Source organism: Macaca nemestrina, chromosome 19 (genome assembly GCF_043159975.1).
Source record: "Macaca nemestrina isolate mMacNem1 chromosome 19, mMacNem.hap1, whole genome shotgun sequence".
Lineage (NCBI taxonomy): Eukaryota > Metazoa > Chordata > Mammalia > Primates > Cercopithecidae > Macaca > Macaca nemestrina.
In genome coordinates, this window is record NC_092143.1 from 3,081,985 (window position 1) to 3,097,831 (window position 15,847).

At 40.9% G+C, this 15,847-nt stretch overlaps 1 long non-coding RNA gene across 3 annotated transcripts; it reads left to right on the forward strand.

Annotated features, from left to right (window-relative positions):
- Positions 1 to 2,438: 2,438 nt before the first annotated feature.
- On the forward strand, positions 2,439 to 14,240 carry LOC139360078 (uncharacterized). Of its 3 annotated transcripts, none has more exons than XR_011617160.1 (3): positions 2,439 to 2,462; positions 13,719 to 13,830; positions 14,043 to 14,240. It is a non-coding gene; the product is annotated as an uncharacterized lncRNA (long non-coding RNA). The 3 variants fall into 3 exon arrangements; XR_011617158.1 differs by having other exon boundaries at positions 2,443 to 2,521; XR_011617159.1 differs by lacking the exon at positions 2,439 to 2,462 and adding an exon at positions 11,718 to 11,856.
- Positions 14,241 to 15,847: the final 1,607 nt, after the last annotated feature.

Here is a 15,847-nt window from a genome sequence, read left to right on the forward strand (position 1 = left end):
CGAAAACATAGAATAACATTAGGCACAACAGCATTTGTAACGTTCTTGGCATTGCTTTTAAAATAAACGATACCTTGTTTGTAGCTTTCTAAGTACACTGTCTACAGTGTGCTACACATCAGTTCCTCCTGCTCTCCTGCTCCTTTTGTGAAAATAAAAATTCCTGTCTCAGCCTTTCACCAGAGATTGCTTTCTGTATTTGGATACATTTTCCTGTTTTCCAGTGCATTTCTATGGTTACACAATGTTTACTAATTAGTTTGTTTAATTACATTAGTCAGCAACGGATAGACCATCCCAGTAAGTAGCTAACATTGTTTTCATCTCTTCATGTCAAACCTCAGACTGTCACTTAATAAAGAGCTATGCCTTCAAGCCAGCATGTCTCACCATGAAGAATGCTTCGTGTCAACACTGTGCAAATGGACTGCATGTTGTTTAAAGTCATTGGAATACCTGGATGTTTCCCCATTAGAAATGAGAAAGCAGAGAATCGGTGTGGCAGCTAGCATTGCACTATGTGTATAGACTTTGATTAATAGGCACTGGTTGATAGATTTCAGGTACAGGGGGAAAAAAGCAGGGTTTTTAAATTTAAAGCACCCAATTGGTGCTGAATAGCCCCGCTCACTTTCCAGTGCCGCACATCACAAAGAAAGGTCTTGGCTTCTCCAAGGCTTCATCTCTGATGGACAGAAAGACTTGATGTGCGGCATTCAGCCTTCTGACCACACAAAAGGCTTCTACATTTGGCGATTACAGTGTGAGTCAAAGGCAGACGTTCTGCTAAGTTGAACATTTAGTCTGCCTGTAATTCACTGACGAGGTCACTTTGTTCTTTAATGAAGAATCACCTCCAAACCAATGAAGAGAAGGAGAAAGAAGGCCTCACCCAGGCAGGTGCATGTGGTAGGAACCAAGAGGCAGACACATTTTCAAAAGGCTTCACCCAGGCAGGTGCACACGATAGGAACAGCGAGGCAACCGCTTTCTCATTTGAGCTGTCACGTTGGAGAAAGGGAGGGGACGGGGGGAGGTTGGGATCCTGTCCTTCCTATTTGTAGTGACGTTTCGAACTGAAGAGGATTTCCCAGGATGCACTGGTATCTTAGAAAGATTCGTCTCTGGAGCCCAGAGTGATTAGAAATGTCTTCTTGGATAGTTGATGTTTTCCAGTTTCTTTTACAGAAAACTCTATTCGTCTTTTCTCTCAATTTCAAGAGGGCTGTGATTGTGCAGACAAGTTTACTTCTCCAAACTTTGATTTTCGTAGCCTCCAAAGAAACTTCAGAAGGAAACCACTGGAGGCTAACTGACACCCCGGCACTGGGAATAAACGATGGCACGTGGTGTTCATTCCCTGCTTAGTGGATATAATCTTGTCTTGATACTGTTTACATTTCACGAAGACGTGCGTTGCAACGAGGCAATCCCATGAAAGGTGTCCGTGGCCTGGAGTTCTTGGACAGACTGCACTTCAGCTCCTAGGAATCCAGTGGCCCAAACTGCTCCCTAAGGGAACATGCATGAGTTTCTTATGGCTGCTGAAACAAATTACCTTAAACATGATGGCTTAAAACAACATATTTTCTTTTTTCCTCTTACAATTCTGAAGGCCAAAAGTCCAGAATGAGCTTCACTGAGCTGCAGCCAAGGGATTTGTGCTGCCGGTTCCCTGTGCAGGCTCCAGGGTGGGATCCGTCTTTGGCCTTTCCAGGTTCCAGATGCCATGTATGCTCTTTTGTTCATGGTCCCTTCTTCTGTTTTCAAAGCCAGCCATGTGGCATCTTCGACCCCCTTCCATCCTCTCTCACTGCTCACATCCACTCATAACCTTCTCTGCCCTTGATCCTCCTGCCTCCCTCTTAGAAGGGCCCCTGTGAGGACACCATGGTCCCTCAGATAATCCAGGATGGTTTTTCCCAGCGTCCTCTACATGTTTTCACCGTGTACTGGTATGGCCAGTGTTGAGCAGAGGCAACCGCTGGAAGGCTTCTGCTGAGTGTTTGGTCTGCCTCTTGGGCTGTGGGACTCCCTCGTGGGTTTGCAATGACTATTCAGGAGGGGCTGCTCCAAGCATTGCAAGATGTTTTCCACCTGATGCCAGCTGTGGTCTGGCATCCCCAGAGGAGATGAGGGGATGACTATGGTCAAATTGCTGAAGAGACAAGTAAATGTGGGTAGCACTGTTGGCAAAAATAAAAATAGCCCAGTGAGTGTTGCATTACAAGGTTGGTTCTGTGCAGTGGACTCCAACGTCCCGGCCCAGGCTACTCCCCAGACTAGACAGAACCAGGCTATGAAGAGCCAGAAGGCCAAGCAGTGGCCTGCAAAGGGTGCCACAGCCTAGGGGCCTGGGGACCTAGACCTGTGTGGTCACAATATGGACAGGTGACACTCCCATTCCGGTCTTTGTGGTCAGGAACGGCTGCATTCCATTGGGGAGTGGTGACCTGCACAGGGTGAGTGCCACAGCCCAAGGGCCTAGGGACCCAGACCTGTGTGGTCACAGTGTGGACAGGTGATGCTCCCATTCCGGGTCTTTGTGGTCAGGAACGGCTGCATTCCTTTGGGGAGGATGCTTTTGGTTAAAACCATATTTGACTTTCCTTGGCCTCTTTCTGCCACTGCACTGATGTGAGTGTGGATCCACAACCGTGGTTTCTGCTTTCTGAGTCAGATCATTCTTAGTCTTACTAATGGAATCGCCTTCGCAGCTGGAAATTTTGGTAAAGCTTGTGGCTTACGCAGACACCTCTCATCTGGATAAATAGTGAAGGGGTCGCAGCTCAAGGTTCACCTTCTGTGCAGCGCTGTCCCAGTGGGGACAGGCCTGGGGGCTGAGACGGAGGAGGGGGAACTGGAGGAGGTGTGATGTAGTCCCCCTGGGCCCCATAGTGTCGTCTCATTTTAAGGGCAAAGAAAGGCATTTGGGATGTAGTAAATGCATTTTGAAAAGGAGGTGTGGCCCCTAATGGCCAGGAGTTCAGCAAAAGCACAGCCTTGTGCAGGAGGGAGAGTGCTTTAGAAGATTATACATTGTTTTATAAACAGCAGGATTTGTAGAAGTAAGTGCTCTACCAGGCCCCTCCCCTGAGGCTGCTGAAATAGGAGAAAAATCTTTGTGATTTTTTGTGATTTTAGGGTTATGTAAAATGTTCTTAAATATGATACTAAAAGCATAATCCATAGAGGAAAGATCAAAAAATTAGACTTTCAAATGAAAAAGCTAATTGTACTTCTAAAGACACAATTAGGAAAATGAAAAGATAAGAGCCAGATGGAAAGAAAAATGTTTACAAATCAAGTATCTGAAAAAAAAACTTGTTTCTAGAATGTATAAAAAAACTTTCAGAGTCAACAATATGAAAACACATAACCCAACATTAAAAAATAGGCAAAAGATTTGAACAAACATTTCACCAAAGAGGATATATGGCTGGCCAAAAAATAAAGTGGAAAGAAGCCAACATCTTTAATCCTAAAGAAACTGCGAGACACCACAACACAGCTCTTAGGATGAAAAACAAACCCTGACATGAGCAAGTGCTGGGGTAGACGTTGAGCAGCCAAACGTTGCTGACGAAAATGCAAATGGCACAGCCTCTGTGAAAACAGTGGTGGCCCTTTAAATGTAAATGCTAAACATTCACTTAATATGACACCTAGCAATCCCATTTCTAGGCATGTACCGAAGTGAAATTTTAAAAGCTGACACATGAATATTTATAATTTCATAATTTCCAAAAACTGGAAAGAATTCAAGTGTTTCTCAACTGGGGAATAGATAACGAATGTGGATATGAACCATCCAAGCCATGAAACAGTCCTCATAAGAAGGAATAAACTGCAGCAACAGGCATGGGCCTCACATCCATTAGCTAAGCAGAGAAGCCAACCTCCGACGTCTGCAGACTCCGATTGCATTCACAACATTCTCAAAAAGGCAAATTGCAGGCACGAAGACTATGCCAGTGGTTGCCAAGGGCTCAAGGGAGAAGACAACTAGTATTCCCAACTGTTCTCCGTATTTCTTAGTGAGAATTCATAATACAAGTTCGTCAAAGGGAAAATCTGGTTCACTTGGCCAACCTATCAAGTAAGGCCATCAGGACCGGCTCCCCCTGGATAACTGGTCAGCCAGATACACACACAGCAGCTCCCTACTCTGTCTGAGACATACAGAATATAAGTGAAATTACTGACAAAAGATAATCAAAGAAAGCACAATTCATATTGCAAATGAAATTAAGATAAAAACTCAAAGAAATTGTTAATAAGACGTAAGCAAAAACAAACAGAAAAGATGATCTAACAATTATGAATTGATACTGATTTGTTATATTACATTTTAAACTCAAAAAATCTCATATTGAGAAAAACTCCTGCAAATAAAGCAAGCGTGTAGAAATCCCACCAAGTCCACCTACCCAATGCCCACAAAACACAAAGCTGAAATACAAGACATGGAGAATTAAAACTTTAAAGAACAGGCGAGTTAAAACAGTCAAATGCAAACCAATAGGAAAGAAGTTTCCAATATTACTATTGGAAAAAATAGAATTCAAGATTCAATGTCTTAATCAATAATTAAAAAGTCATTGTTTTACTGATAAAACGTATCATGTACAAGTAAGGATGTAACTAAGACCATGAGTTATGATTCTCCCTCTCTCTCTCTCTCTCTCTCACACACACACACACACACACACAGGCTCATTCTCTCTTTGACCAAAAATACAAATGTACCCAATAGTAGTAAAAGACTTTAACACATCTCTCAATCAAGTAGGTAAGATGAAAACAGAAATTGAGGGTAGGGTCAGCAAACTACAACCCCCAGGCCAAATGCAGCTCATGGTAATAGATATTTATTCTGTACATGTGGAGAATATTTCACCTCCCTTCCTAGAAACCAACTATCAGTCCACACAGAAGATCTCAGCAAATTCCAAAAAGATAAATTGTATGGGCTAAGTTTTCCTAGCCACATGCAACAAAACTAAAAATTTATAACAAAAAGCACACACCAAAAAATACTCAACAATTGGAAATTCTAAGAACTTTTCTAAACACACAAAAAAGTTACATTGCTGTTTTGATATTATTATAATTAATATCAACACATAAAGAAGTAAATATAAAGAGAACAAAAAAAAGTTGTCAAGATTTTAAAATATGGATATATGGAGCCACCACTTCAATATTTATCCTGAGGCGAGAAGTAAAAATTTGATCAAAGACTTAGTTTTAGTGCACTTCTCTGTAGTTTTGTTTATAAAAGAAAAAATAAGAAGCCTAGATATGAAACAATAGAATGCATTCATTATGGTAAATGCATACAAACGAACACTGGATCATGTATCCATCAACTTAGGAATGTGATCAAACATTTTTATTAACCAGAGCAGGCTCCCAAACAACAATAACATGATTCTGGGTAGTTTTAAATCTTCCTGTTGATGTGTCCCTATCTCCAATTGCTTTACTTCTATAATTACATGAAAACCATCAATATATTTTATTAAAAAACCTTACCCTACTTCTCCAAAAATGAGCACAGGAGAAAAGATACGATTCATAATATCATAATAATATGATACAATTCTCAGCACATAAAATACAATGAATTCTATTTGAATAGCATATTTTCTTATTCTTAAATTTAATGATATGTTAATGTACTTATGCCTTACATTTGCAAGTACAGTCAATGCTAAAAAATGTTTCAGCAACAAAGTAAGCCATATTCCATCTAATACAAACTTGACACATTTCTTTGGATGTTGAAGAATCATCTCCTCTCAGGAATAAGTGTCAGTCACTCCAAATCAGCAGTCACTGATGTCTTCTCTACATTCGGCTCCCCAAATGTAGACACCTGTTTGTGGTGCAGAGGAGGGGAGATCTCTGTGGTCAAAAAGCTGAGACACTGAATTAATCTGGTCTCTTTACTAGAGTATGTCTCCGAATCTTAACAGGCTAATCATATTTCCTCTATATTTCCAAGAGAGGCTGTAGGTTTCAGGCATACTCAAAGCTTTTAGATATTGCTTGATTTTTGGTTTTGTATTTGTTTTTAATCCTAGAATTGTTTTTTTATGAAGCATCTGACACCATTGCTAATACCATTAGTATTGTGCCAAACATGCTTCAGCAAACTCAGCAATAAACAAGCAATTTGGGCTTCTAAAAATGCAAAAAGATTTTTTGGCAGGTTGAAAACTGTTAAATGCCTTCCTGTTTGATGTAGTCCCACTTGCTTATTTCTGCTTTTGTTGCCTAACTTTTGGTATAATATCCAAAAATCATTGCCAATGCTAACAGCAAGGAGACTTCCGCTTCTGTTTCCTCCTAAGAAGTTTCATGGTTGTAGGTCTTACATTTAAGTCTTTCAGTCATTTTTGAGTTGACTTTTGCATCTGGTGTGAGACGAGGTCCAGCTTTATTCTTTCGCATGTGGATATCTAGCTTTCCCAATACCATTTATTAAAGAGACTGTCTTCTCCCCATTGTGTCTTCTTGGTGGCCTTGTCAAAAATTACTTGACCATATATATTATATGGGTTTATTACTGGGCTCTTTGTCCTGGTTCTATCTATCCATCTGTCTGTTTTAATGCCAGTACCACACTGTTCTGATTACTATAGATTTGTAACTTAATTCTAAATTAGTAAGCGTGGTCTCACCATCTTTGTCTTTCTCAAAAAGTTTTTGGATCTTTGGGGTCTTTTGTGGTGGCATACAAATTTTAGAATTTTTTTCTATTTCTGTGAAAAATGCTGGAATGAAATGTTGGAATTCTGATAGGATTTGCATTGACTCTGTCTATCACTGGGTAGCATGGGCATTTTAACAATATTAATTCTTCCAACCAAGACATAATAATGGTCAACAAGAATATGAAAAGGTGTTCAACATCACTAACCATCAGGGAAATGCAAATCAAAAGCACAAGGAAATAGCACCTCTCACCTGCCAGGATAGCTACTGCCAAAAAGACAAGAGATAATAAATATTGGTGAGGATGTGGAGAAAGGGGAATTCTTGTACATGTTGGTGGAAATGAAAATTGGTAGAGCTGTTATGGAAAACAGCATGTAGCTTCCTCAGAAAAGTAATGATAGAGCCACTGTATGACCCAACAATCCCACTTCTGATATATTCCCAAAGGACATGAAATCAGCACCTCGTAGAGATGGCTGCCAGTCCCCATGTTCATTGCAGCAGTTTTCACAATAGCCAAGATATGAAAGCAATCTTTGTGTCCCTGGACAGATGAATGGATAAAGAAATGATGGTATATACATGCATTTGGATATTATTCAGCCTTAAAAAGAGACCCTGCCATTTGTGACAACACGGATGAACCCTAGAAGATATTATGCTAGGCGAAATAAGCCAGACACAGACAGAAAAATATGCATGATCTCACTTTGATAGGGAATCTTTAAAAAAGTCAAATATACAGAAAGAGAGAACAGTGTTTACCAAAGGCAGAAAAGGGGAAGAAATGAGGACATGTAGGTCAGAAGGTACTAAGTGACAATTATGTAGGATGAAAGGACCAGAGATCTAATGTGCAGCATCAGGATTCTAAAATTAATATATTGCATTGTACAATTATAATAGTTATAATAACATAATATATTAATAATATAATTATAACTATAATTATTATATTTAATAATAGTGTAGTGTGTACCAAAAAATTGCTAAGAGCAGATTTTGGTGCTGTTACCACACACACAAAACTACCATATCCATGGCTATGGAAGGTGATGGGATGTTAATTTTCTGGACTATAGTAATCATTTCACGATATATCTGTATATTAAAGCAATATATATACCTTTTTAAAGTCTCACTGGGCTTTATGAGCTCATGTGCCCTAGGCTACAATTATCACACCAATGGCTTAACATGTGTATGGTAAGAAAAGCACTCAAAGCAAAGTAAAGATGTGAAAAGATTCCTCTCGTGGACCAGAGCCTGCCGAGATTTTGGGAGAAGGCTGGAAATGAAGATTCCACTTTTATGAGATAAACTATTCTGATTCAAATCAACCCTGTTTATTCAGAACTGCTGCACCACTGGTGGGCACCCAGGTGCAGCAATGCTCATGCATATTCCTGGCTGGACATTCCTTTAGTCACAACCTGGCACTTAGTTTTCGACAGAGTGATGTGCACCGGGGGCAGCCAGCTTTTTCAGTAAAGAGCCAAACAGTAAGTCCTCTAGGTCCTGTGGGCCACACGGTCTCCCTCAGCGTTCTTCAAACCCGCCACTGTGGCACCAAAGCACAGGGGAGCAGCTGTGTTCCAGTAGTATCTCACTCAGGGACACTGAGACTGGGATTTCCTGTAATTCTCATGTGTCTCAAAATCTTCTTCTTTTAATTTTTTCCAACAATTTGAACATGTAAAGATCATTCTTAGCCCCATAGCTGGCATCTGGCCCTCAGGTTGTTGTAGGATGTGAGCCTCTGGTAGACACTACTACTCTTTCTTGGGAACATTTTCTCTATCACATTCCAGTTTCCCATAACAACTTTTCTGCTATTCAGTATGTGTTATTCAAGATAAAACTTGACATTGCAATCATCATTTCTAATACACTATTCGTCGCACCTGCTTTGTTTCTTTAATTGCTAGTTCTGCACGATGCAAGACGGTTTTCATGCGAATTGTTCCACATTTCTTGCCGATTTAAAACTCATGGTGCTTTGACTGTGGTGCTGTTTTGTTTTATTTCGTTCAATTTAATGGCCACATGTTTTGAGCAGGAGCTTTAAGAAATATATAGTTCTTCTAAGTGCTGTGGTCATAGCAAAATTCTTTCCGGGATCATCACTGGTTGTCCATCCATCGATCTTAACTTTGAATGAGACATAAGATCATTACCTGCTTGCATTATTAATGGAATCCCAAATACATAGACTTTCTCCTGACAACTTATTTTTATACAAGTAATATTTGTTTATTAAAATAAGCCATTTTTGAAAAAAAAAATCTGCCGTTCCTAGACCTAAGACTTCCCAAATGCATTCGGCGTAGATGTGTTCTTTCACGCTGTGTTTTGCTTTTCACTGTCACTTCCTATGCACACATTCAATCATGGATACAGCCACGTGTTTGACTGTGCTGTGGCAGTCCACTCTATTATCAGGACATAGGTTGTTGAAACATGCCATTTGCTTGGATTTTCGGGGAGGTTTCCAAGCTCTTCCTCTTACACAATGTCACCGAAGTTATATTTGTCCAACTTCAAAGGGAGTTATTTCCTTGAGATTCATCCCCCAAAGTTGAATTTCAAATCGAGAAGCACTAGCAGCGCTATTTTTATTGGATATTGCCACATACGAAGTGTTTCAAAATAATCCCCACAACCTTGGCTTTTGTCCTTTTAATGTACTTGTACTGCGTTAGCGTGGGTGGCACAGTAACAGGCTTTCATCTGCATTTTCTGATTTAGCTGCACTTCTCTTCAGTTGATGATTTTCCGTTTGTATTCACTTATATTGTCTGTGATATTGTGAAAGTCCTCTCGGCAGTTGGCAGTGTTGCTGAGGACACATGGAAACACTTCTGAAAGAATTTATTGGGAAAATATATTTCCAGTGCCCAGGATTTTGGAACAGAGATGCTCCTTCTCTGCTGCCAGAGACCATCTCAACTCCAGATTTGGAATTTAGTTTTGAAGAGCCCATTCCTCCCACCTTCACCCAATCTGCCAAGGACACACCAGACGTCATTCCAGCAAGCCAGCTTCCTGTCCCCATGCTGTTCGCACAGCTCCTAAGCCATTCATCGCCACCCAGCATGACGTGTTTCCCCGACGTCCTGGCACGTGCTCCCTTGGCAAGTGTTTATTGAGTACTGACTACGCGAGGTGCTCTAAGTGTGAACAAGAGAGGCGTGGCTCCAGCTCTCATTAAGCTTCAGTTCCTGGGCGCGGGACTTACTTAGACGTTACTTAGACATTTAAAACTTTCAGTGACCTCAGTGCAGAGGGGTCTGTGGCAAATAATGCTGTGGCATAAATGTTCACTTAGTCAAGTTTAGATTTGACACAGCCTGTGGGATGCCAATGGTCGCTCTGAGTCCTTGTCTTCCCCTCCGCACTGCACGCACCTTTCTTCCTGAAACACCTTCCTCACTTGGCTATGGGATGTCACACGCTCCTGGCGTATGTCCTACAACATAGGTGTTTACTCTTCTTCTTTCAACCCATTCAACACTGGAGCGCTCTGGGCTCGTTCTTCATCCCTCTGATCCATCGACACTCAATTTGGATGACCCATGATTCTAAATGCAATGCATTCCTGATTTGATGATACTCACAATTGTATCTCCAGTCCCAACTTTTCTGCTAAACTCCATGTTTACATATTTCTACTCTCTACTTGATAATCTCCATTCGGATGTCCAAAAAGCACTTCCAATTTTAAAATGTCCAGATAGCTTTGATTCCTCATTCCCCAGCCTCCATTCTACATAAATCAGTCCCATTTCAGTAGCTCAGATAAAAATACTGAGAGTTATCTTGTGTTTCTCTTTCACTTCTACTTCTCCAGCCAATCCTGTTGACTCTAACTTCAAGTTACATCCCAAATAAGCCACTTTTCACTGCCCAAATCACCACTACCAAATCCATGCCACTATCACGTATCATTTACCTAAAATAAAAGTTTTCTGCCCTGAGGGTTCTGCCCTTCCATGGTTTACTCTCCGCACAGCAACTGGAGCAGTCTTTCAAAAATTCAAACCTGAGTGTGCGCTCGGAGTGAAATTCAGACCCCCCGCGACAGCCTTGCAGAGTGAGCCCTGACTCCCTGAGTGCAGATCCCGTCAGCCTTCCTGCCACATCAGGACCAGGCCTGACCGTGGGCTTTGCCTCTCCCACTCCTTGGCGATGGGTGAAGTGCAGGACCAGGCCTGACCGTGGGCCTTGCCTCTCCCATTCCTTGGCGATGGGTGAGGTGCAGGACCAGGCCTGACCGTGGGCCTTGCCTCTCCCACTCTTGGCAATGGGTGAGGTGCTACATGGTTGCTTCGGGTCCGTCTGATCCAGCAAACGTGTACCTCTACGTCTCTGAACGTTTGATCTCTTGTTGACCTAACAGGAAAAGCTGAATCTGCACTCCCAGGTTGTAGTACTAAGGCTTGGCCCAAATTGCAGAAGTAGAGAAGCTGACTTGAGCCAAACCTTAGTACTGCAGCCTGGGAGCGTAGATTTAAGGAGCCCGAATGTACATTCTCATTAGCAGCAGTAACAAGTGAACTTTTAAAGGGAAAGAAGAGGCAGTTTCTGAGTTGGTTACCAAGAATTTACATTAAAATAACATGAGCTATTCATTGGCTAGACACCGTTAAGCTTCAGAGTAGGGGTTAGAGTGTCCAGTGTCCAGTGCAGCGTTATTCAGTTGACTTATAACTGCTCATGGCAACAGCAAGCAGTTTCAGGGGAACGCACAGCCCAAAGTCGGGGGAGCGGGACGCGATTACCATCTCCTTTTAATGCTTCTCTGGGCCTGATCATTTAAAAGGACTTGCATTGCACAGATAAATGTTCTAGTCTTTCCTCACTCTTTTATTTGGAATAAACACAGCTGTTCACTGCCGATAACGGCTGTGTCATTTGTACAGGACTAACCCTTCTGCAGGTAACAACAATAAACTCAGAATGAAATACAGAAAACAACTATGGAAGGCATTGGAGAGAGATAAGGGGCAGGAAGACGTGGGAGTTGGGTCACTCCCTGAAAAAAGGAGCTCCACCTCCCCAGCATACGTGTGCCCGTGCGCGTGCAGGGAAGCTGCGACTCAGAAGTCGACTGACTTTCAGACTCCAGAGGTCAGAGGACGGAGCACAAGGCTGGCAGAGCTACCAGAAAGTGAGGGGGTGGATATCTCAGAAGGAGGAAGCTGCAGAACGCAGAGCAAGAGCCAGAAAACTCTGTGTGTATGAATAAACCATACACATGCATCTGTGTGTATACGTATACCCACATATATATCATGTATGCTTATGTGTGTGTACACATATAAAGATATGTATACACACATTAAATATATTTAGTATACTAAATATTGCTAAATATCAAATAATTGTTTATGATATTAATAATTTAGTAAACAATTAATATAATAAATAATGTTTATTGTATTACATTAATTATTGTATACAATTATTAATATGATAAACATTATTGTGTTAAACATTCATTAATATATTAAATATATTAATTACTGGTTAATTGATATATTTGATAATTATATTTATTATTGGTTAATTGATATATTTAATCTATTAACTACATTTTTTAATAATATATTTAGTATGCAAAATGTTTAATATAGTGAATATATTTATAAATGTAATAAATCTATGTACTGTCTAAAATGCTGACAATAATATTTTAGTAAGGTTGTCTTTGAGATGACTTCACAGCAGTCTGTAGAAGTGTGAGGTGCTTATGCTGAAAGTTGCGTCCTGCCGTGCCAGGCTTTACAAGTGGCCTTTAGTACAATCTTCTTCACAGATTATTAATAGCTCCTTCAAGGACTGCCTAGACCTTAGATAACAGCAGGAAACACAAGCGTTGTCTCTAGCAGAATCATAGACTAGGCAGCCACACTGACAGAGGGTCACAAGCACCAGAGATCCCAGCGGAAGAACAGGCGCCCTCAGCCACATCAGGATTTCAAAACAGTCGCGGGACAATTACTGGCACACTTACTGGCCTCCAGGCTGCACACATTCACCAATGTCCATGTTTGTTGCTAATATTTGTAGTGTCTCAAGTCAGGGCAGCACAGATATCAATCTTATACTGACCAGACTCTTCATGCAGCCGTGTTCCATGGTGCATGGGTGGCAAATGCTCCAAAAAGTGAGTTTAGTATTTTACTTCATATTAGCTATATTTGGGGTGGTGAGTTGGACCAGCCAGAAAAAAAGCGTCTTGTAAGAGGAATACCATATTGCCACTTTCCCAGAAATTCCCAATCCTGATATGCTTTGGAAATTTAAATTGTTTTGTTTTTTTTTTTAATTGAATACTCTGCTCATGTTACCGAACAGAACTGGGGCCAGCTCTCCCATGCAGTAAGAGCAGATGTCCACACGAAGGCTTGCAGTGGAGACAGGGAGGTGTTTATTTGCAGGGCACTGAGCACGGGGGACCATGAGGCTAGTGCAATGCCTTGCAGGAAAGGGGTTTTAAAGGCAGGGGTAAATTTCAGAAAAACAGAAATTACAGGGAAAATAGTAAATCAATATGAAGGTTATACACTGGTTTTGGTCTAAAAGGGTGAATTATCTTGAGGTGGGGGCTTACAGGTCATAGACGGATTCAAAGATTTTCTGATTTGCAACTGGTTAAAGAAGAGAAAATGTGTTTAAACGTTGGGGTCAGCAGAAAGGAACCTCAGCTCTGGCTTACGGGTGTGACCTCCTCTAGGCCCCTTGGGAAGAAATTTAGAACAACGAGCAGTGGTCCGAGTTCAGTCTCAGCTTCCCTTTATCTGAGGTCTGTGTGCCAGTAGATCTGTTTGGTGGGGGGCCAGGCTCCCCCAAAACAACTCAGGGAATGTACGAGGATGTTATCTTTAGCTTCTATGGGGAACCAAACCTCCCACGACTCTAGCTTCCTTGGCAATTGTTTTAAGCTACTATTACCTTCTTGCTTATCACATTGCTTATTTACTTCTCAGGGCTAGCTAAGCACTTGGAATTTCCCCCCGAAAGAACTCAAGATTTTCGTGTATTTCCACGTGCGGAGGGACCCGCAGGCCCCAAGAAGGACCTGCTCCATCTCATTCACAAGCACGTATATTCCTACTTCTCTCTTTTATCTCATACTGAGAAATGAAATTCCTTAGGTGATTACGTGACAAACATACATTTAAGTAAACACATTTTTGGTAAAATGTCACTGCTGAAACAGAGAAGGAGGAAGAGAAGGAGGAGGACGGGAAATAGGAGAGGTGAATAAATGTAAATCCTAATCCTGTTTTACTTCTTTATCTTTTCTAAAGGGTTACGAACTGCATGAATAGAAAACGTGGTCTTGCCTTTACTGCTAAGGCTGCCAGGTCCCTCAAGATGAGGAGAAACCAACATTTCCGCAACCCCCCACCCCACAAAAAAAAAACCCTGAGCCATGGAGGAAAAACCTTCAATTGTGACAAAAATAGAAAAAAAAAAAAAAAAACACAGAAAATTAAAATGCTCTAAAAATCTACTGGGGACAAGTGGATATTTTACTCACAAATGGGTTTTTTACTGAGTATCATCTGGGTTACTGTCGTATTGTCCACAAAACAGACCTAATATGCTACAACATGCATAACTCTGAGGAGTGCCCCACGTATTCACACAAAGCAACTGTGAAAACTGAAAATGGCAAAAAGAACTGGTAAAATATATTAGAATTTCAAAATTATGCAAACTACCATACCCAAGAGGGTTTGACCAGAGTTTATTTGTATTTTAATTTAGCTTTTATTCATAATGTAATCATGTAGGTATATGCCTTACGGGCATGAGGAAGAAGTTCTTACATGAAAGAGGGTATAATAATAAAAATATAGATACTCAGCAGAGGCTGCTGGCAAATTAAAAAACGAAAACTAATAATGTGGTGTGCTACAGGGAAGGCAATTTAGCTTCAGCCCAGTTGCAGCTCACTGCCTTGGTAGGAACCAGGCCTTTCTTTTTGTTCTGGACCATCAAATAATGATTACATGTTATTAGAGCAAAATTAAGTGTTAAAGTTCATTTGTCAAAAAATGAATAACATAATAAAGTAATATTTAGGCCACCTTCCTTCTAAGAATTTTAGTTTTATTCCAGTAAATGAACCATAAAGCCCTTCAATGTTAAAGCTGGAAAGAACCTTAGAAATAACCGTATTTTTCCAGTAAACTGAAGCTCCACACAGTGAGCTGGGGGCTGAGAGAGGCTATCCTTCCACATTCTTCTCAGTATTTCAGCTAGGTTCCCAGCAAGGACCCACTGAAAGTCCTGAAAAGGGAGTGCTTTTCCTAAATCCTCTCTGATGGGAACAGAGTCCCTGGTCTCAGCCTCATCTAGATCTTCCCAGGAAGGTCATCCTATGGCAACCGCTGTTGTCTATGATGAGGATTCAAACACAGAAATCACTTAAAGAACTATCCATCTGTACCACAGACACACACAAATTACTAAAGGAAAAAAAAATCCTATTAAACTCAACCTAGAAAATAAACCCTACAACAGAACCTGCTCTGTTAAATTAATGGAATGAAAACTAGATTTTAAAGGATGGCTCTAAAATAATGCTACAGCTTTTCAAACCTGGATATTCCCCCTCTGCACCAGGCAGGATAGATTTGGGAATCCGTGTGATACTAGACATGTCTGATGCCCAAAGCGAACTGGGAGACTGAGTCAGGACCCAAGTCCATGCCCCAACAGACCCTTTATTCTATCTCTGAGAATTCTAAGAATTAAAGTCAGAAAAGCCCCCAAAATATAAGCATCATGAAATGCTGCCAAAAGCAGGTAAGGCCTGGCTTAGTCTTTTATTTGGCAATGACAGCTGTGATTAAGCAAACCAAGGTACCCAGTCACATTGAAAAGACAAACATTCTTCTTAAAACTTGGAAAATATCCCAAGTCTAGTTTAAAACCTAGCTATATTTTTCCAAACCCATCAAACTTCTTGGTTTCTTGCAATTCAAATCTGTTCAAGGAAATCATCTGTCTTCAAAGGAATTAACTGCCTTTCAAGGTGTAGCAAATCTTATCTGTGTTTGAGAAAAGACTTCTGCAAGAAAAAAGTTCTCACTATAGAAATCGG